Genomic DNA, 21,986 nt, shown 5'->3' on the forward strand with positions numbered 1-21,986 from the left:
ACATTCAGGGCTTCCAAAACAAGCACCTTAACATGTTATTAAAAAACACTAGATCAGTGGGTTGTGACACAGCCCTCTCATTATTCCAGACACTTTGCGTAGGAAAAAAAAAACAAAAACAAACAGCAACAACAAAATGCAGGATTTTGTTTGTTTTTTTTAATACATCTACAGGCATATTAAGAAGACCTATACTAAGTGTTTCACCCATGTGGATGCACCCAGTCTGCTTCAAAGAGTGTTCATTTTAAGAGCGGACACAAGACAGTTTGCACCACATTCCTCAGAGACCAAGTTTCTTTCACTGTGCAAAAGGCAAAAGCAGTATAAAAAAATAGGAGGTAACTTTTTTTTTTTTAAACTGAAGTGAAAGAAAAGTGAGGAAGCAAGCAGCGAATAACTTTTTTTCTTAATTATGAGAAATTTTGCTGGAGTTTGAGATTTATGAATTATAAGTTACTTGAGATTAAAACCTGAAGTTTAGATCATTGTAAGATAAGCAAGATATGCCAATGAGTGACGTAATTGCAAGAAAGACTACTGTGACTTGAGCATAAATAGCACAGGGAGCAAGACATTAGCAACATCTTATTTGGATTCCAGGATTTCATCCAGCAGAATTCTTTTGCTGAAATACTTTGAATTAGTGAGAAACATATTTCTGTTATTTTTATTAAAAATAGTAAAAACCAACACAGTATTTTGAACAATTCTTAGAGGCATTTACTACACAAATTCCTATTAGTACTGACAACACATAACTTGTCCTTTTAAATATAATTACAGAATGTTACATGAAGTAATGTAATATTCCTTTTTTTGTGACCTGGTAAGGATTTTGAGACAACATATAGCAATAAAAATTAGTATTTTTAGTGTCAGATGCTATGTTTGTGTATTATTTTTTTTTCTCTTCTATAGGAACAGTATCATGAAAAACAAGACTTCATTTGGTGCCTATAAAGGCTGAAAACATCAAATAAACTCTGCATATTCTAAACATAGTTTATTTTTATTTGCAATAAGCGACAAACCATGTTGTTGATGCTGGAAACACTGAAGGATTTCCCTTACGAAACCAGGCTTCTTCCCACTCCAGACAAATGCTCACTATTTTCTTGAACCATTAATTTAATATCCCTTCTTTAAGTGCTTTTAAAAAATTATAGTGCTACACTGCACATTGAGTCACTTACCTGGAAAATGCTAAGAGCTAACACCCTAGTATAATTTCTTTCTTTTTTTTTTTTTCCTGTGTATTTTGCTTCCAAAGGTGGAGTAACACTCAGTCCTTGCTATAAGGACTTGCTATCAATATCACTTTGTATGATACACAAAATTTGTATTATACCTGCCCCTCTAGATAAGTAAAAATAGTACAACAGCCAGATGATACAATCAACAAGGCTATCTCAGCAGCAGAAAATAACTGTCCACTCCGAATTGTAATACTCTGAAGAGGCACTACTTAGCACACACACCTGTTCCCTTATGCTATGCCACATATCCCTCAAAATCTCTGTAGAAGCATTTCATATTGCTCATTAAATATTTTCCCTTATGATGTTCTCACCACGTTTATTTTGTTGTCTTGAAACTGTCCTGGGTTACGTTTGCCTCCTCAACTATGTATGATTTAAAAGAAACGATGCAAAGAAGGGTCCTTGGTTAAAAGAGGTAATAGTCCCATGGTTCACTTCAAAATGATGTTACACCTGGAAGAATTTCAAGCTGTTCTAAATGAAAAAGAGGCTTCTGAAATTAGTATTAACGTTACTTGTTACCTCAGCCATAATTGTATATTTACAACTTATAGCCTGTGACTGTAGGGTGCTGTCTTTAGGAAATTCCCTACAGAACACTGGGTATATATTCTAGGTGTTCCTGCTCCAGCAGGGGGGATTGGACTAGATGATCTTTCAACATCCCTTCCTAACATTTTGTGATACACATGCTCTCTAGAAGGGGCACAACAAAATCATCCATCATCTGAAAAACTTGCTTGGGCAACCTTCTACCCTAGTAAAATCCTGAAATGGAACTATCTGGAACAGGAATGTTTTCTTCTCTTTAAATTACAAGTTAGAGTGAGTCTAAAGGTCTGAATAGGATTGCAAGCTTCTCTGATGGATAGTACAGCCAGGTGCTCTTTTATGTAATGTAGTAGGTTTGATTCTATATTGATGAATTCAGCTTATAGTGCACTTAAAATGGCAGTGGTAGAAAACTTTTCCTGTTACCTCGCAGTAGCTTGCAGTAAATCATTATAAACTGTATTACTTACAATGCATCATCACACTTCAGTAACTGGAAACTACACTTCATGTCTGCATAGACAGAAAAGCCATTAAAAAGAGACCTCCATTCCCCACATAATCATGATTTAGCAGTTGTCAGACTAAGAGAATCCCGGGAAAAAAATCATCTTACTGGTCACGAGAGAAATCAAATGTTAGGAATTTAATATTTGATTGTAACACAATGTTTACAACACAAAATACAAACAGTTGCAGCCACTAGTTTTTATAAAATACTGATACCTTGTAGGCATAGCAAACTGAAATTAAATGATGAATTTTGCCTAATATCTCCTATATGATATGTTATCCACAAGATCAACAATAATATTTCACATGGACTATAAATATATGTACATGCTTAAGAATATATATATACAAACATAAATACATAGATATTCTGACACGCGCATACGTAGATCTTCTCTCTCTCCACTTTCATCTCCTTTCATCCATCTCTCTCATCACAGATGCACACAGACCTCAGCCCAAAAGAAATAATTCTCAGTGCTTGAGTTTCTTTGGTTACAGTCTTGAGTTCAAACCAGTGATTTCTTTTTCTTCTGTGTTCACATCTATATTTTTTCTCTGCAGGATTTAAAGCTTGAGAAGCATGAAAGATAGAATGAAAATAAATTTGAATTCTATATTACAATAAATGTGAATATCAAAAGATTCTTTCACAGCTGTGTGACTGCTGGCATTTGTAAAGAGTCAAAGATTCCTAGAATATGAAAAGGCAGAAACAGTTGGTTTTTCAATCAAGTGTATGGAGAAAAAGAAAAAGAACATATCTATAGGAACAGCAAGAAGGTTTAGGGGTGGGTGACAGGTAAAACCTATTTTCATAATTCAAACAGTCATTTCTAGAATCACTTGAGCAGGGGGGTTGATATGAAAGATTGACATATTCAGTTCTACTCTTTAAACTCTGGTTTGCATTTTGCCAGCAGTATAAGGAATAAGATGAAAGATGCCCTTCCTTATTCCTTACTTAATTGAAGTGTCTATTTAGGATGAAATTTATTTTAAATAATGCTACATTTTTTGTGCTGTTATTATTTGTATTACCACAGTGTCTAGGGTTTCTGGTCACAAACCAGAACCTTGCTGTGATAGTGATTCAGGTGCCGAGGAATAACTGCGTGACTGTAAGTAAGTGCCACATTCTGCAATAGTAATAGGCAGAATGGGAAGGACTACTTAACCCCCCCAGTAATTCCTGTTTCCTGTTCAAATACGTATCAAAAAGATGACCCACTGCTAGAAAGTTTCTTGCTTAAGAATAACAACAACTGGGCACAAAGACTTACAGAGAAGATTTTAGTATGCCCTATCAGCAACCTAGCAATAATCTAGCACCCTCCTGGGACTAAATGTTGAAATTAATAAAAAATATAATTTTGAATCCAAAAGGAAATAAATTTTCACTGCATTCTCTTACAGTATGTGCAAAGGGACAGAGTTCCTAACAATGGTGAGGTATAAGGGAAGCTATTAACAAAAGGGCAATGTCTCTATTTTATACTCTAACTACCTTTTCATTTCCATTTCTCTACTTCTAATCCTGAAGTCATCATTGTTCCATGCACTCACCAGCTACCAGGCAGACACCGGCTATATGACCTTGCATTGCATGTGTTTCGGGCAAATCTGAGCTCATCATAGGCTGTCTTGCCTGAGTTACTAAACAATTTCTAACCTTAAGTTTTCAACAGGACTTGTATCTTATTCTGTTTGATAACCACCATTTTACCATATTTAACATCTCTCTACCATAAACTGCAAAAACTTCGTATATCTTCATTTTTAGGGCTTGATCATACCTATTACAAAAATGGTTCCCTATTGATTAGAACTGCTGATTGTGAAAGAAAGGTTCTCCTAACCTTGTCAAGAATGAAGAAAGTGCAAGACCCTTTGGATCTCCTATAGCAGAGAAGAACAAATTGCTTATCAACTTTAGGAATTCACTCAATGTTGCTGAAGTATTATGTTTGTTTCTGTACTCACACAAATATACATACAAAAACATGCAGGCATCAACAACCACCTTAGTGAACAGATTTTTTATTACAGTTCCTGGTAGACAAAACAAAATCAAAAAAATCTGAAACCTGATTCATGTAGTGTAATGATAGCCCAAGAGCTGAATCTGAAAGCAAGATACAGCCAGTATTGGCACATATGGCAGCTGATGACTTAAAATTTATATATATAAGAAAATGAAACCTCTTTTTTTTTTTTTAAATAAGATATAGGCTAGCATAGCTGGAGGAAATGCAATTCATTTGAAGACTGCCAGCTATTTGTTAGAATTATTTATATCTACGTGTTAGTATATTCCTATCTTTAAATCAGTTGCCTTGGTTTTGTTTTTTTTTAAAACTGATTTTTTTTGTTTGTTTGTTTCCTATTTGGTTCCACTCAAAGAGATAAAAATGCAAAGACAGACATGCACATGAGCAATTTTATGTTGTGGAAAAACAATTGGATAAAAGTTAGTTATGGATGCAAGTGGTGCAAATCTTGAGATTCCCAAATGTACCCCAGTTTGGTTCAGTCTCTTCTCTATTAAAGTTCTTGTAAGCCAGCAGAATATGTCTGTGGCTCACAAAAACATATTTTTATTGCTGTGCAGAAATGATATCTTCTTGTGTGCATATCATATAAAAATGTATCATGTGGAAATAGCATAGCTGCTAAAATATAAAGGTAAATGTCAATTGGAAGAGAGAGTATTTGATCTGAATCTTTTGTGGACAGTTTGCCCTTTGGATAAGTAGCTACTGTAATTATGAAAAACTGGGGAATGCTTTGCATATACTTTCTTTTTTCCAGGTAGATTCTTCTAATGTTTTTCAGCATAATGTGGGCAAAGTCAGAGAATAAACTGACTGTTTTTCATTAAAATTAAATGGTATAAAAAAGGTTGAGCTATGGAGCAAAAGTATCAATTGCGGTAGAACCTACCTATGGTGAGAGTGTCATTTAATCAAATACTACTGTTTATTAAATAACCTATCCCAAATGCTACACACCAAGTTTTATTACAGTAGTCTTTTTTTTTTTTTGAGGAGATTTTAAGGAATTTTCCATCATAACTATACCAATAGCACTAGTGAATAAACAAATATATCAGTATAACCAAAACATCATACATGCTAGCACGTACCAATTCAGCAATGCCCCCTTAAATTGGAATGGCTAAGAACAGTGCACGCCACCATGCAAACCTCAAACCAATCCAGTTTTTCTTTGACTTCCAGTGAGTTCTATGTAGCACAGCTTGACAGATGCAAGAAACAAAGCTAATCGAGGCAAGCTTCAGTAAATAAACACATATCTTTAACAGACTGAAAAAGTAATGAGTCAGAAACTGAGGTTGTGACAGTCTAAGGGACATGTATAGTTACTGGAATCCCAGTATTTGACATCACGTAGTCAGCTGGTTTTGTATTTTTTAAATAACAATAAAAAAATCTAGGTGCTTTTAATATAAGGAATAAAACAGTAGTACATCCAAAAAAAACCAAAACCTTTGTAGTTAACCCTCAGAATTACTCTTTCCTTTTTATTTTATGTTCAGTTTTTGAAGACTTAAAGTCTAAATCCTGAATAAGCTTTTATGAAAGTGGCTACATCAAACTAGGCTGCTCTCAGTGGGCACATCATTTGAAGCTAGTACTGCCAGAAAAGCAGCTGTCTTTTTAGAAATGCCTGTATTTTAGCTAACTGCCTTTTTTCCCTTGACCAACTCTAAGTGATAAACTGTAAACTTGGATTCATCTCTAAGAAAAAATACCTTTTACAAGTGAAAATCTTACAATTAACTTTAAACAATACTGAAGCTTGTATCATAATATGTTTTTCTTCCTAGTGCTTTAGAAGATCATTAAAACATTCACAAAATGCTCCTGGAATTAATTTCTATCCCTTAGTTGGGTATCATCTCAAGACCTGAAAAGCAAAGCTTATTTAATCTCCCCCTTCCTATATGAGCTACCCTCTCTGACCAGGTACCTTGTCAATTAAATACCTGAACTGTGTGTATTGCAGAGCAGTAAGCATTTCAAGTTCAATATCCCTCTCTGTTGAGTTTCATAAAGATGAAATGTTTTCAAAAAATTATCAGTGCAAAATGTATATTTGAATAAACTAAGTAGTCATACCACTTCATAATTATATGCAGTACAAATTAACACTGAAGTTTCATTTTGTCCACAGAATAAAACATTCTCAAATGCTGTTCATTAGCAATCCAGTGCTCAATAAGATGGCAATAAGAGTTTGCCTTCAGTAGCTGTGATGTAAGCTTTTACAACCCTTCTCAGCGCTACCAGCCTTAGACTGATGCTGCAGTCCATGCACGCTCCACACTCACACTGAAGTCACTGGGAGCAAGAAGCAGAAAAACCTGGAACTCAGACTCCTCAGTGCCACACAAATAACTGACAGCATAATATTGAAGGAATATTTCTCATTTTTGTACTATATATGCACAAATCATATTTGCCTCATATTTGTGAGCAACTGCAGATAAGATGAAGAGTGTTTTACGACAGTGTTTTTAAAAAAGAAATAATTAGTCCAGAGAGAATATTTAGCTATGTGCTTCAGTGTTAGCTGTGTTTTACAACACAGCATTTTTATAGTTGAAGTACAGTGATATTCCTAATGCTTTTTATGCCAAGTTAATCCCCATTATATTGCATACGTAACAAGAAACAGCAGTATTTTTGCCCCTGCAGGACTGATAGAGCCGCCTCGTAATCCTGCTGCTCTAATATTGAATAACTGATGCTTTAGTATTATCCACTTAACTAAGGGGTACATTTCACAATACAACTCTGGGGAAAGCCATGGACGCTTACTAATAAATAAATTAGGCCTCTTACTTTTCCTTTTGTCATTTTCCTTCTGTTGGCTTGAAGCAACCTAAGAAAAAGGTCAACCTTGTTGCTCCCTACAACTCCCCGAGGAGGGGAAGCGCAGAGGAGGTGCCGGCCTCTTCTCCCTGGGAACCGATGGCAGGACGCAGGGAACAGCACCGAGCTGTGCCAGGGGAGGGGCAGACTGGACATCAGGGAAAATTTCTGTACCCTCAGGGTGGTCAAACACTACAACAGGCTTCCTAGCGAGGTGGTTGATGCCCCTTGTCTGTCAGTGTTCAGCAGATGTTTGGACAATGCCTTCAGTAACAAGTTTTAACTTTTGGTTGGCCCTGAAGTGGTCAGGCAGTTGGACTAGATGGTCTCTGAAGGTCCCTTCCAACTGAACTGTTCTGTTCTATTCTAAAAATGCACTATAAGACATACAATATGACTGGATTGCCCAACTAAAAACTCTTCACCTAACTTCTGAAATATTTATACTGAAGTCTTACCATTCTTCTTTTCACGTTTTGATTTTACTATTTCTCTGTTCCAGATAAAATAATAATGAAAATGTCATGCCACTAGTTTAGATTTCTTTTTTCTTTGTTTAAACTTACTTTAGAGTTTTTAAATAATCAGACTAGTCTGACACTTTCAGGAAAATAGGCTGACAGTTGCATGTCATCAGTAATTCATTTAAAATAACAATCACCTTTAAAAGTACCCTAGGTTTCCATTATGTCTTTCAGTTGAACATGAATTGTAAATATTATTAATATGATGTTTCAAACTGAGATCTAAACAACCTGCCTTGCAAACTCTTAACTATCACTCTGCTACATCAAAGGATCATTAAGCCTGCAATCAAAAGTAACCACCTCTTGGAGAAACAGAGCCTCAGTAACAACAGATACAATACCATACAAAGAGGAAGAGCATTACCTAGACAAAACAGCAGGAATTATTTCTGTAGGCAATGTGGACTTAAAGACAGGATCATAACCAAATTAGCCTGTCTGTGAAGCACCTCACAAAACAGCTAACGGGATACGGCTGTTATAAGGGCTATACGATAAGATGCCTTGAGGCAGGACCTTCTGAGAGTGACGGACATGCAAGACTGAAAAAAAATTTGTGCTTTGTTGGTTTCTTTTTAACATACTAATAGATCCAGGGGAAAGAGTCTTGTGCAGCTGCAACTTTGAGTTAACAAAGAACTGCTCCAGTTTTTGTATTGTGTTTAATTTCCTGTATCAGAGGAAAAACTTGTAGGAAAGGAATTTCAATGCAATAGCTAATCCTCCCTTGGAGTCTGGATAAACCTCTCTGAGAATGACAGTGGTCAGCAGTCAAAGTACCTAAGGAGTGGTATTGTAAAACGTGGAGACAACCACAAAAAGTGTTGTAACATTAAAATTCCACCTTTTTCTTACCAAATGAATAATTACTAGACAAAGTTGCTGAATTCAGAGGACTTGACATATTTACAGTCCTTGCAGTCATATGCAGCAAAGTTGGGACCTGTACGTAAGCTATTACTGATGTACTTAATTTGCTTAAATTATAGTAAGAATTACTAAATTCTTTAATAAGAATAGGGTTGAATGTTGAACAACACTGTACGACACTGATGGTTAGTCCTCCGGTGACTGAAATGTCATTTAATCATTTTAAAAGCATAAATATTCCTCTATATTTAGTAATGTTTCTTAATACAAGAAGTTTGGAATTGTGTGACTAATACTGACAATAGCTAGATTTAGGATTCCTGATTTTTTCAGACTACGCAAAAAATTACTTTATAGCAGTTCAGTTGCAATATTAATGCAGCAAATGGTCATTGGAATGCACAACAGCAGCAAAATGCAAACACAGCCACTTGTTTTCCAGCCAATCTGACAGAAGTCTAACTCATATTACTGTAACGATGTCTACTTACTTCCTGTCCTTTTTGAAGTCTCTATACTCTCACAAGGGCAAAATTGATTTCTAAATAGTTTACCTGCATTCCATCTTTTCTGTTGAAGTACTCCATAAAAAAGAACTACAATAACTCTTATTTACACATAATAAACAGGCCATCCTCATGTTATCTGGAAGACTGTAGCCTTGTAAATTCAAAGACATCTTACAAAACTAGGCACTAATTTCTAAAGAATCAGGACATTTCTTAAAGTCAGAAAAATATAAACCAACTATAAACCAAGAATAAATACATCTGTATGTTATATCTACCTTTTAGTTTGTAAAAAGGATTTTAAAAAATAAACTTCACAAGTTTTATTGCATTTTAAAAATAGGTTTAAGGTCACTCATTGAAATAGACTTATCTCCAGTGCATCAAGACCCTCCTAATAGTACAAAACTTTATTTAGGAAATTATACCAGGGATTAAGTTAGCCCTGTAGACATCATCAAAATGCTTATTTTGCTGGCCTTCAGTTATCACTTGACAGATAAAGAGCTCTGCTTTTCATTGCTAGCAGTATTAGTTCATTATTTACTAGCTCCGTTAACCCTAAAAATCATAATTTAAATATTTACATTATTTGGCATATTGCCTAACCTAAAAAAAAATAAATAGTAAAAATGTAAAGTATTTTTCTGTATAATGAAATGTATACATAAAACACAAATGTTAGTCGTGATAATCTGAAGAATCCAGGATCAGCAGGATGAACAACTTGAATCAGTGTTGCTCCAGATACCCACAGTAGTCTATTCCAAAATAGCTCAGGTCTTTTTCTATGATGTCAGAGTAGGGAAATATACCACAAATACCTGCTAATCATTGTTTCATCTCTTTTGATACAGTGTCACCACAAAAACTATCATTAAAATCACCATACCATACAAGAGGAATGAAAGTAGCATATGCAAGTATGTATGTGATGGAACAACACATTAAACTACTATTTTAGCTGAACCAGCCACATCACTGTCGACGCGCAGCGGCAGGCAAGCACCAAGCAACCGGAGTGTCTGCTGGTTATAAAATGAACACAAAACAAAACAAAACAAAAAAAAAACAGTATTTCCCCACATGCACAACTACATGTAGGCCATTACGATAACTCAAATTCATGATTTATGAAAGAGACAGCTCCTTACAAAACCTCTGTTTCTATATGTCTGTTTTCACTCCGTATTTGTATTTGACAGATGTCACTACCTCACTTTTATTCACGCATCACACAATAGATTCAATGCTGTTCTTTTCTATAATCTTAAACATTTAACACTGACAGGTAGAAAAAGTAATTTCAGTAATCCATTCATCAACTATGTTCTTGACACCACCAAAAACAGCAGAGAAGTTTTGAAACTTTTGTCCCAGCCAGGCAATCCTTTGAAAAACTTTCATCCCTGCTGCTAATATATTGGTTTAATCACTTCTATTTCAATTAAGCTACATTAAGCCTTCTGCCCTTGAGGTGGACCCAAAGTAGCACTGCAACTGTTGCCTTAATTTCATTTTTGCTGTCTGAGAGTAACGGTAATCCTTGTGGAAGGCACTGATAAACTTGCAATGACAGAGGTAGCTGAACATAGGAAAAGCCCTTCCACCTCTTAAAATCAACACATGCTGGATATATAGACAAGAAGAACTGTTCTGGGCTTATATCCTGTTTTTCACACATGTATATGTTGTATTAAATATGAACATGGCATTTCAAGTTTAAACTACATTTCACATTTCAGGTGAAATGTGACTGCAATACACAACGTTGTCAAGCAACCTCATTCCAATGGCAGGAGATCCTGTTTGAAATTCCCTGGACTACCAAAGGCACATCCAACATGCAGACAAACATACCCATTTCTCTGTGGCTCATCAGGTAATACATTTGTTTTTCTTCAGAAGTATCTTGCTTTGATCAATATTTTATTCTCCTTGTCTATTAAAAAGTTCACTCTATCACAAGCAGAGCTATTAATGTCAAGTCTGGTAAGGAAGAACAGACCCTGTTACCTCCTCACCAATACCTTTAAGAGTAAGCAGGAAAGGAAAGCAAAGGCTGCTGAATCCAACAGAAGATGATATCCATTTCCTGACCTTCCCTTTTTCCTAAATTGAAGGATTTACAGAGCGTCTCTGTCTCCTTCTTCCTCTCCTGCTCGCTTTGTCCTCTGCATCCCAGACAGCCTTTTCTGATGCCAACAAAGCAGAATGCTCCTCCATCCAAGTCTTTCCCCTTTTGTCCCAAGAAGCAAAGACTACTTACTGCTGCTCTACACTTTGTGTATTTCTTTACTATGAGGTACAGTTAGTTCAGAGTACTTTCAAATGTACTTCACAGTAGTATAAGTAATTTCACAGTACAGAGGCAAAACTGAGCTTTGCCCTGAAAACATAGCCCCTCTCAAAGGCTTCAGCAGATCCCCATCCACTTGCTGTAAAAAAGAGGCTATGAAGCCAGAAGTCTATGAAGATCACTTTTGACTGAAATTGCCCTGTCAAGAAAAGGAATTGCAGAGGGTGAATTTTAAAATACCAAGCCCTAGATTTATTTTTTTTCTCCCATGGAAGATTATTTGTTTAATCCCTAATAAATCCTACAGTATATTTTTCTAAGACAACTAACCAGAATAATAATAGCTAAAGCAAGCATAAGTGAAGGAGGAAAAAATAAGGTATTATATCCTATTCATTTGCTTTAAGAAGGACTACTTTTTTTTTTTGAGTAGGAGGAAGAACATTTACAGAAAGATGGGCTCAGTATATAAATAGCCCTAGCCAAGGATGTAACAATAGCTTTGCTTCTTCCAGCACAGAGCATAGCCAGTAACTAGAATTGAGCTGACTACAGAACTGGAATATTTTGCAGCTTAGATATCTTCAATAAGGCTAAGCCAGCTCAAAAGATTTCACTGCTGCTCTAACACACAAGCCTTTGATGTTCCCTCATCTTTACATCATAGAAGGAGCTCAAAGGGTTAATTAAAATTTAATGATATCGGCAGTACTTTGAAAAAGTTATGAACTTGGGCGAGATCAATCACTTTCTTGGACTGCCTGACTTCAAAGCACACATTATGCAAAGGAAAAAAAAAAATCTCATTCTGCATTGAATTCATAAGCAAGGATTTCCTCATTAGTGGTCTGTGCACGGAGGAGATTCCAAGTTCAAACTGGAAAGAGGTGAGGTGCCAAAAAAATGGTTAATCGGAATTTCATGCCTTTGATGCCGATCACATGTTGAATGAATGCATCACTGCAAACCAGGGGATACTAACAGTCCCAAAATAAGAAGTCTGGGATTAAGGAATGAGCAATTTTTTGCCCCCCTCCCCTTTTTTTTTTTGAATTCACAACTTGTTTGCAGAGATTTAGCTAAAACCTCATTAGCTTGTTTATTCACTCTCAGTGACATTCAGTAAAATGTCAACTGAAATAACAAAGTAAACCTTTAAAGAATGTACACATTTCTGTTTTGTATCTGTATTTTTGTTTACCATCTACATTTTAATAGAGCTGACGGCTTTCACTTTCTGCAGTTTGCCTTATTCTGAGCTGAAGGTCTTACTATATTATCAAACAGAAATACATTTCAAATGACAAAATTATGAAAATCCTCTGTAAGATCAAAGTTTATGTGTGACTAGTTAGATTTATCACAAAGATGAAGAAAAATTTACCTTAATATTCTCAATATTGACTGCCAATTACTGTCTTCACTCAGAAAAGACTGTGCTGGGAGCCTGATTCAGCACAAATCTCATGCCTTCCTCTACTTTTGGCACAAACCTACTGTGTAAGTGTGCAAATATGCCCTGTGCCATGCACACTCAGGTAGATTGGACTGAAGCCATCCTGTAAGCACAGCTAGAGTTCTGTTCCCACGAGGTCCCAGAAGCAGTGCAAAGACATCAGATTGAGTAGCAAGGTCATTAAATTGTGCTGTCTGGTTTCATATTTATGCTAAAGAAAAACTCTGAACAGGTGTGTCATTTTGTTGTTTGGTTGTTTTTTTTGTTTTTCAAACTTTTGGTTATAATAGCCAGATTTTGCATTTTCACTTTGCCCAAATATACACATAAATACAGTAGACCATATGAGTTCCCTCCAACATACATGCTTTCAAAAAGGCCTACTACAATAGATTTTTATTTTTTTATACAACCCCAATATATTTCTATTTACAATGACAGATAATTCCATAATACCTCGTCATTACACCAGCAAGCCTGCAGCTTGGTAGAGTCCTCAAACCTAACCTTATTGATGGCAGACAGCTACTTGCCATACTCCCTTTACTAAAGGCATTCCTGAAGTACCACAGTTGCTTGCTGTTATAACTACTATTAACTGATGATATGAAATCATAATTTCTAAGATAACTATGTTATAGGCAGGAAGATTTAAAAGAAGATAGTCTAGCTCTGAAAATCTGTGTACAGGACTTCCCTATCCCACAAACTGTTTTACAATAATAAATAAACAATAATAATAAACAATGTATTAATGGTAGCAAAAACTCACGTATTGCAGTGATGAGTGCCATAGAGATGTTTTCACTTCAATCACATGGACTCAACACCCTACAGAAAAATTAACTGAGGCAAGGGAATTTAGCAAGCCATTAACGCCAGCTGGTTGGTAATCTCTATTTCATGCTTTCCATTTTTAGTTGCTTTGTGTTTGTTGTTGTTTTAAACCTTGGGATCGCGTGAACAACAATAAAGATTTCCTGACAAGCAATACTATTAAGAGGTAACTGATGCTTAGTTTAAAAACAAACAACTAAACCAACAAAACTCTAGACTTTTTCTGTGTGAAAACCACTTTAAAAATCTATCTTGTGAGTTGTTTTTTTTTTTTTTTTGGGGGGGGGGGGGGGGGGGGGGCGGGGAGGTGGACTACCTGAGTAATGCTTAAAATGTTTAGCATTTACAACATAGTTTATAACACTGCATAGTGATTCTCTCCTTCTGTGATACCTTAATTTCCAATGAGATTGTAAGAAGCACAGATTGCAGTTCACTAGTGGCTGCACAAAATTTCCAATAACTTATGTATTAGAAATGTATTGGCAATACACAGATTGTAAGCAATCTGCAATACTACCTAACATTTTGTAACTAAAATACATGTTGTTAACATGAAAATAATAATGACAGGATCTGTTTATTTATTTATTTTATTGGCCTGCAAAGTGTTGTAATGTATTTTTCTTCTGTGATGATGGATGTATCTCAGAGGGAAAATGCATATCTTGATTAGATTCCTCTCTGATTTTTTACTTTAACACGGTTGTACTAGAATCACACCCCTCACCCCAGCTTTTTCAGTTGCAGCTCTACACTAACCTACTTGTATTGAGACAAAGAATTCAATCTTCATGCTGTTTTCTACTTATTTAGAAATGACAGAGTTGAAATTAATAGGTAAAATCCTGGATCCTTTCAGTGTAGAAATGAATTTGGAATCTAAAATCTTTTAAATCTAAAGATTTGTTGTTTTCATATCACCAAGATTCAGTTCATTTTATATGATGTTATAATGGACAAGCTTATCACAGCTCGTTCATAGAAATCACATCAGAAAAGATCCGTATCAGACCAGTCAAATATGGTCACTCTTTGAAGCACATACTTCTTACATTTTAGACCCCATCAGAATAAACTTGTTATCTTTCACAACCTTGTCTTTTGAAAGCTTAGTGCCGGTTCTATCTTGCAGTTCTTAGCAGCAAAAAAAAAACAAACAAACAAACAAAAAAACACGTGATCTTACGATGCCCAGTTATCATGTTCCTGTTTTAAACCATTATCCCCTGTCAGTCTTTATTTGTTGTACTTAGCAAAAAGAGCTTGAACTCACCTGTTGCAGTTAAACCTCTCAGATTATTAAAGGTTCATTATACATGAAACATCACCTCAAATTATTGATGATAAGTAGAAATGCATTGCATTTATGAGTCATAAAATGGCAGGGGAGAGATGAGAATCATCAACTAAACACATCTAACTCCTGAAACCAATGGCATTATGGTCATGTACCACCTAAAGACAATATGTTAGTAGGTTTTAGATTTCCTTATTTCAAGCCTACCCCACCCTTGTCTTTAAAATGCAACTAGAAAACAATAAGGTATATCCAAACAGCTTTAAACTGTGATAATCCTACTATCTATGAACTGAAATCACTTGACTTCTGTTGCTATCATTCAAATCCCTGCTTTCTTCCTAGAAAATAAGGAACATTTAAATCTATAAATAAAGGGAGCACATCACAAATGATTAGTAATAGTATAAGTGAAATCTATTTATAGTCAGACCAGACACATTAACAAGAGTTTCTATTCTGACAGATTTCAGGCAGCAAATATTCTTATTGTTCCCCATAACCAATCATTGCAGTGTTCAACACTCATTTATCCATGTGTTAGAAAGACCTACTGTCCTCAGCATAATTTCAAACATTCCATTAGACATCTATCACCTTGTTCAATTAAATGATACCTTGCAATACAGAGATTTATTAATTGAATGATTCCTGTTAGAAAATTCCATTTGTTTTTAAATGCACAGCCTGCCTCTTTGGACACCTTCCCCAGACCATTGTGATTCCATGGCTAGCGTCATTCACAAGGCCCTGACCAGGAAGAAAAACAGGCATAGCATTCCCCATTAAAGCCACACGGGTTCATCCATGTCCTCTCACAGTAATGACTGTCTTCTTTCCTGCTGCTCAATACATTTTGCTACCAGCTAATCAGGGTAAAGCCCTCACATTCATTCCCTTCTTTTTTTTTGTGTGTGTGCTACCAGCATTTTTATTAGATTTGAAGGTGATTTGACCATGTCAGCCTGCAAATCCACATCTTCTGACTGAGAATTGAAAAACAAATTGTTCCACATATACAAGTAAATATTCCCGTTTTCACCATTTCAGCTGACTTATATAGGATTGCATTGAGCTGATTTTGGTGGAATAGAGCAATTAAAGTAATTACCATAGTCCTTCTCATCGTATTACAGTAAATAACTCAATGCTTTGGATTTTGAGTTCATAGACCTCAGCTTAATTAGTTCAGTGACAAATAGTTTCCTTCTGAAGTTTATTCAACCTTTTTTAATGATACAGATGAAGAGACAGCAGCAGAAATTTTTAAAGTACTAAAATTACAACAAATTGAGTAAAAACATTACAATGCGTTTTTAAGATGTATAATATATTAGTATAAATATTTTAACTTTTGGAGGTGTCCATATTTCAGATCCTATTCAAAGCACCCATTTTATTATTTGACTACCAACTGCCATTTTGATTTAATTTTCTAAAGCTTCATTTTGATTAAAGAAACATTTTTTTTCCATGGTAATACAACTCAAGAAAAAATGCAGAGAGATGAACAAAGATACCAGAGACATTTCTAATTTCAGTTTTACATTAATTGAAAATTTAGGGTGTAATCTCATTTATGAAACTGTTACGTTTTAAACCAAGCATTTATATTGTTCACATTTTTGGACAAAAAAATCACCTTATAAATGCATAGTTTAGCGGAATAAAAGTATATGTTGCCAGTAAACCTTTTTTTTTTAAAAAAAAAAAAAAAAAACTTACCTAGTTCTTTATGCCCATCCCACTCCCTTTTTTAATGTATTGTTATTGCTAAGACACTGAACAGTCATATTAAAAGAAACAAAATCCAACTTTTGCAAAATACCAAATTGTTATTCCTTGATATTGCTTGATATTGACCCAATTCTCCCAATTTATACCTTTCTATTGTTCCTGCATTTTTTTTAAAGAACAAAATCATTAATATCTAGAAAAAAAGTATTTTCAATAAGCACTTCAGAAAAGCCACACTATTTTCAATGAAAGTTAAGGATATTTGACAGTCCTGAAAGATATTTTACAATCACTTGAGCGACGAACATTCAATAAAACTATCAACCAATTCAGCTATTAATCATTATTCCCGGTGATATCAGATTACATTCTGACCTACGTGGACTCTTCCTATAAGCTCTAAGAAAGCCCAAAGCCTTTTTTTGTTTGCTGTACAGTGCATGTAGAGAATCATTCTTGTCCCCAGCACTGATAAAAAGCACCATCCACTAAATCTTCTCTAACATATTTGTTTTCTGACAATCCCGCTTAGATTTATTTTAAATTAGAGAAAAAATGTTTACCCTTTAGTTCATCTTATTGTACTCAAAATAATTGTATTCAACAGAATCAAATTTTTTTTACCTGCATGCCCAGTTACATCACAATACTGTAAACAATTAAGCATATAGACAATTCAACTACTGTAGGTAAACTCAAACATATTAAGAAAGAAGACTAAGAAATATTTCCTGCACATATGTTTTCAGGAATCCTCTGTTTGAATTAATCAAACATATATACATTTATATACTACATATAGTCATATCACACTTGGAAAAAAGCATTATATAAATGTATGGAGTTGTAAAACTACTAAAATTGATTAATCAGTTGCAGATCCTGAGACTACTACTAATTTATTAAAAAAAATAATAAATCACTGGGTTTCAGGTTAGTGATGCATCTTTAAAATAAACTTTAATGCTGTACCTTAAGCTCTCCTGTTCCTTAATATTATACTTGTTCAGTAGAATTACTTTTGAATGCTACTCTAGTAGGTAAGTACCCTGGCCTAAAATTCATAGGTAACACTGGTGATGCTGTAGTTCTCAAGGCATGTCTGAGTAGATGGGTACTGTAACTGGATTGAAGAAGTTTAAAAAAAAAAAAAAAGACCATCAGTTTTACACATAATAAAAGTTTTACAGAAACTGAAGGAAATGTTATGACACAAAAGTCTACTATCAATTGCTAACAATAAACTATTTGCATGATTATATATAAATGAGAAGTCCCAAGTTCAGAACAGATACCATAACAGTCCAATTATTTCCATAAGAACTGCTCACTAGCATCGCTTACGTTATTGATGGTTATACTTGATTCAGATATCAGAGAAATGAACAATGCATATGTTTCCCTGACAAAGGAAGACAATGTGTTAAAGAGAGTAAATATGCAGATTATGTTGTCTGAATATCTATCCGTAAAGGATGAATATACTGACAATAATTCAAAGTTTTTCTTATTTGCTATTAAAGAGTCAATATTCCAATAAACCATATAGAATAAGCTTTAAAAAAAAAAATAATCCAAGTACTTTTTATCCCTTTTAGCTCATCCTTTCTTGCAATATTGCCTACTTTAAAGGAGGCTCCCATCTTCAGCATCTTCTGACCAAATCAAATTTCTTTTGTTTCAGAGGTTTCCAAACCTAGGGAGAACAGCCAGAGGATGTTTTAGCAGTGACCGTAAGATACTTTCAGAGTGAATCCAATACCAGGAAGTTCTATTATACAAGGAAGGGTCAATAAAAATCAGCTATACTTGGGAATCAAAAAGGATGTTGGAAGAGGACCAGAAAGTTCCTTTCAAGCTCTCAGGCTATCGGTCTTCTCAAAGACCTTGTAGAGCTGTGACAAGCTGCATACACACCATTACTAATTTTACTATTATAAAACAATCATTTCTGAAGAGACTCTGAGAAAGCTGCCAGGCAAAGAAGCAAAACCCTTTTTCATGACAGAAGGATCACCTGGTCATTGTCATACAGATAGGGTAATTCACATAATCAGTCACTACATTACTGGCAACTATTGCAAAGGTGTTACAGGACAGAGACTAAACATGCGGCATAAACATTGTGATAGCCACAAAACATAAGAAATCACATTTTGTGCATCTGAACACAAGGTTGTGGGCAGCATAACAATTTAATAATTCACATAGTTTAAACATTCCCTGATGTCTTGTCCAGACCATACTAATCCCAAGGAGATCAACTGCATCACTTTCTGTACTTCAGTTTACACACACACCCCCCTATGCTGTTAATGGCTGATTAAAGTCAAATAAAGTTCTTCATAATGGAGAGCATCGGAAAGGGGAAGTATGCATCCTATCCTTTCCAAACCATATTTATTCTGCTTCAGCATGTGCTTCACTACCTCTCAAGGGTGCAATTTACCTGCTTTTGTACTTTGAAGTAGATGCAGTGCCTTTATAATCCCTGAACATCTCCTAATAAATCCCTGCCACTCTTAATAGCAATAGGATACATGGGTGCAAAATGTTCAAATTCTGCTGTTAAATACTTGCAAAGCTACAATATTCTAATATGCTGTTCTAAAGATTCCAGTTTGAAGTCCTATATTCCTTCAATATCTCACATTCTTAAGTCTGTTCATAGTCTGCAGAGGACATGGATTATTAGCTAATCTTGTAGAAGTCCAATACAAAGGGTTGAAAAAAAATTCTGCCCATAGATAGCATGATCACATTTTATTGAGTTATTATTAGCATTAGTAATGTTGATCATACAACGTTTATCTTTGGGGCTAGTTTTGTGACTGAAATGCCTTCACAATAACACATTCAAGCAACTCCACCATGTAATATAATGAAATACTAGAATGAGCATTGAGTGACTTTTGATACAACTTATTAATTGTGGAAAGTATAGCTACAACTCTGCATCCTGTTGTAACAGCAGTTGTTGTACAAAAATAATTACATGTATTTAGAGTGTCATGCGAGCTTAATGTGTGCTTGTTGAACTGCAATTTTCAAGTTTATAATATTCCCAAAAGAGAATTTAACTGTTGTGTATAGATTAAAAAAGAGACAATACTTCAGTATGGGAAACTTTTGCTTGAAATTCAAAGTGAAGGAAAGCCTTGAATGTTTACAACACTTCTGTAGGCTGTCCTTTAATACAAGGAAAAATATAAAATTCAGTGGCTTTGATGCAGCTTTGCTTTCTGTGCCCTTAACTGTTAATGTTAAACCTAATAATCTTATGACTAACATCAATATAATTATCAGGTTGCTCTGAAATGGAAGTATAAGAAGCTTACATTCTTATATGTAAGGTAGAAATTCAGTAAAGTGTTGTGACTGCATCCTTGCACTAAAGTAATCTTAGCTACCATGTTGTAGGTATGATGGCTTAAATGCAGGAAGATTTGTACAAAGAAATAACATCTTTTGACTGATTTCTGTGGAAAATACATACAGTTATGCCAAAAAGACATTCTTCAGATCCCAAAGAGAAGTAAAATATGTTAGAGAAACTGCATACCGATTGGAAACAATCAATAAAATTACTCAACTAGGCAAATGAGAGAAAGATGGGTGGACGCCTTTGGAGTCAATAGGGATGGCAATGCTAAACCTTAAGTGCTAAAACTAATTTTGTATCAGCAAGTTATTTCTAAGATTGAGGTTACACCCCCTACAATTAACTATAGCTGTGATGCTTAGGTGTTGTCATAAGGTGGAGCTAACCACATCTGCAGGTTACAAAAACAGCATCATGCATCACAATTCCAATTTTATCTGCTTGCATCTTAATAGAAAATGTGTCTTCTGCTGAAGCTAAAGCTTTGACGCGTGTTCTTAGAGGGAGAAAAATTCATCAATAGTAAAGAGATTGTACATCAGTCTCCATAATATGAGTGTCAAGAACAAGTAGTGCATGGGGTTTTGAAAAGATCATTGCACAGGTAGATAAAATTCCTTCTTTACAGATCACCAGAAGGAGGCCTAAGCACCAATGAATCCAATTTTTGAAGCCTTCAGCGGCACTACAGTGGAGAGACTACATTTTAACTATTTGGTAGTGTAGCAATTAGAGTACACCATCTCGCCCAGACACTCCTGGCTGGAATGATTATCCTTGGATAAGCCATGCTCAGCATCAGTAAGTGAAAACATTCCTTCTGGATGAAATAAGCTCTCAGTTTTGCTAGTGTAAGCATGTATTTGGTGGTGTTTTTGCCAGTGCAGCCAATATAAACCTTTTCACTACCCATATTTACCTTTTTATGTTGGGTGAAATTTGTAGTTCAGACCTGGCCTAGAATTCAGCTTTCACACAGCATTATATGTATGTTCACTGGTGAAATCAGGATTTAAATGAATGCAAAACATGTGCAATGCCTACTGCCTTTAACATAGGCGTAACATAAGCCTTTAACTAACTTGAACATATGCTTAAGTGTTATGCTGAATTGTTTTTATCAATAACAGCTAAGACTGCCCTTACCTGAAGGTGATATCCAAGCCCCTTTCCATTTTTTTTTCAATATGCAAAATGCTCATATTTCTTTAAACTAAACAAAGCAACAAAAAACCAAAACAACAACAACAAACAAACCTGTAGTAACGCCCCATCAGAACATTTTGACAATTAAAACCCAAGAAATATAAACAAATGCTTCTAGCATCAGCTGGTCTGTTTAAATAGTAAAATATACAACCACATATCCACTAGGATCACAATAACAAACGAACAAAGCAGCTCTGTAATTAAGCAGCTTGCATTCACCTGGCCTAAGGCCTAACGTCATCTGTTGGCAGATACAGGTTTTCAGGACTTTAGTGGGATTCAGACTTGTTAAACAGGAGCCCTAAAACTGAATTTATCTAGCCATATAAACCAATTTTAAAGCTCCACTGAAGCAATGCAGAGACCCAATATTATAATCACTTCTCTGGCTGCATGTTTAAAGACTAAAACACTCTGATATATCAATAGCTTTCTGGACTAAATAATAAACTGGGAGATAAATCCTTCCTGTTTTCCCATGAATTATTTAAGCAGAATTCATACCAGTGTAGAGGGTCAGCAGGGGACCATGAGTGTAGCACATTCTCACAGCCATGTTCCTGTACCATCTGCCAAGAGCAGCTCTTTGTTGGTGCTAGGAATGGATTGACAGGATGAGGTTAGCTAGGGCAGTC

Source organism: Cygnus atratus, chromosome 14 (genome assembly GCF_013377495.2).
Source record: "Cygnus atratus isolate AKBS03 ecotype Queensland, Australia chromosome 14, CAtr_DNAZoo_HiC_assembly, whole genome shotgun sequence".
In the NCBI taxonomy this organism is placed as follows: Eukaryota; Metazoa; Chordata; class Aves; order Anseriformes; family Anatidae; genus Cygnus; species Cygnus atratus.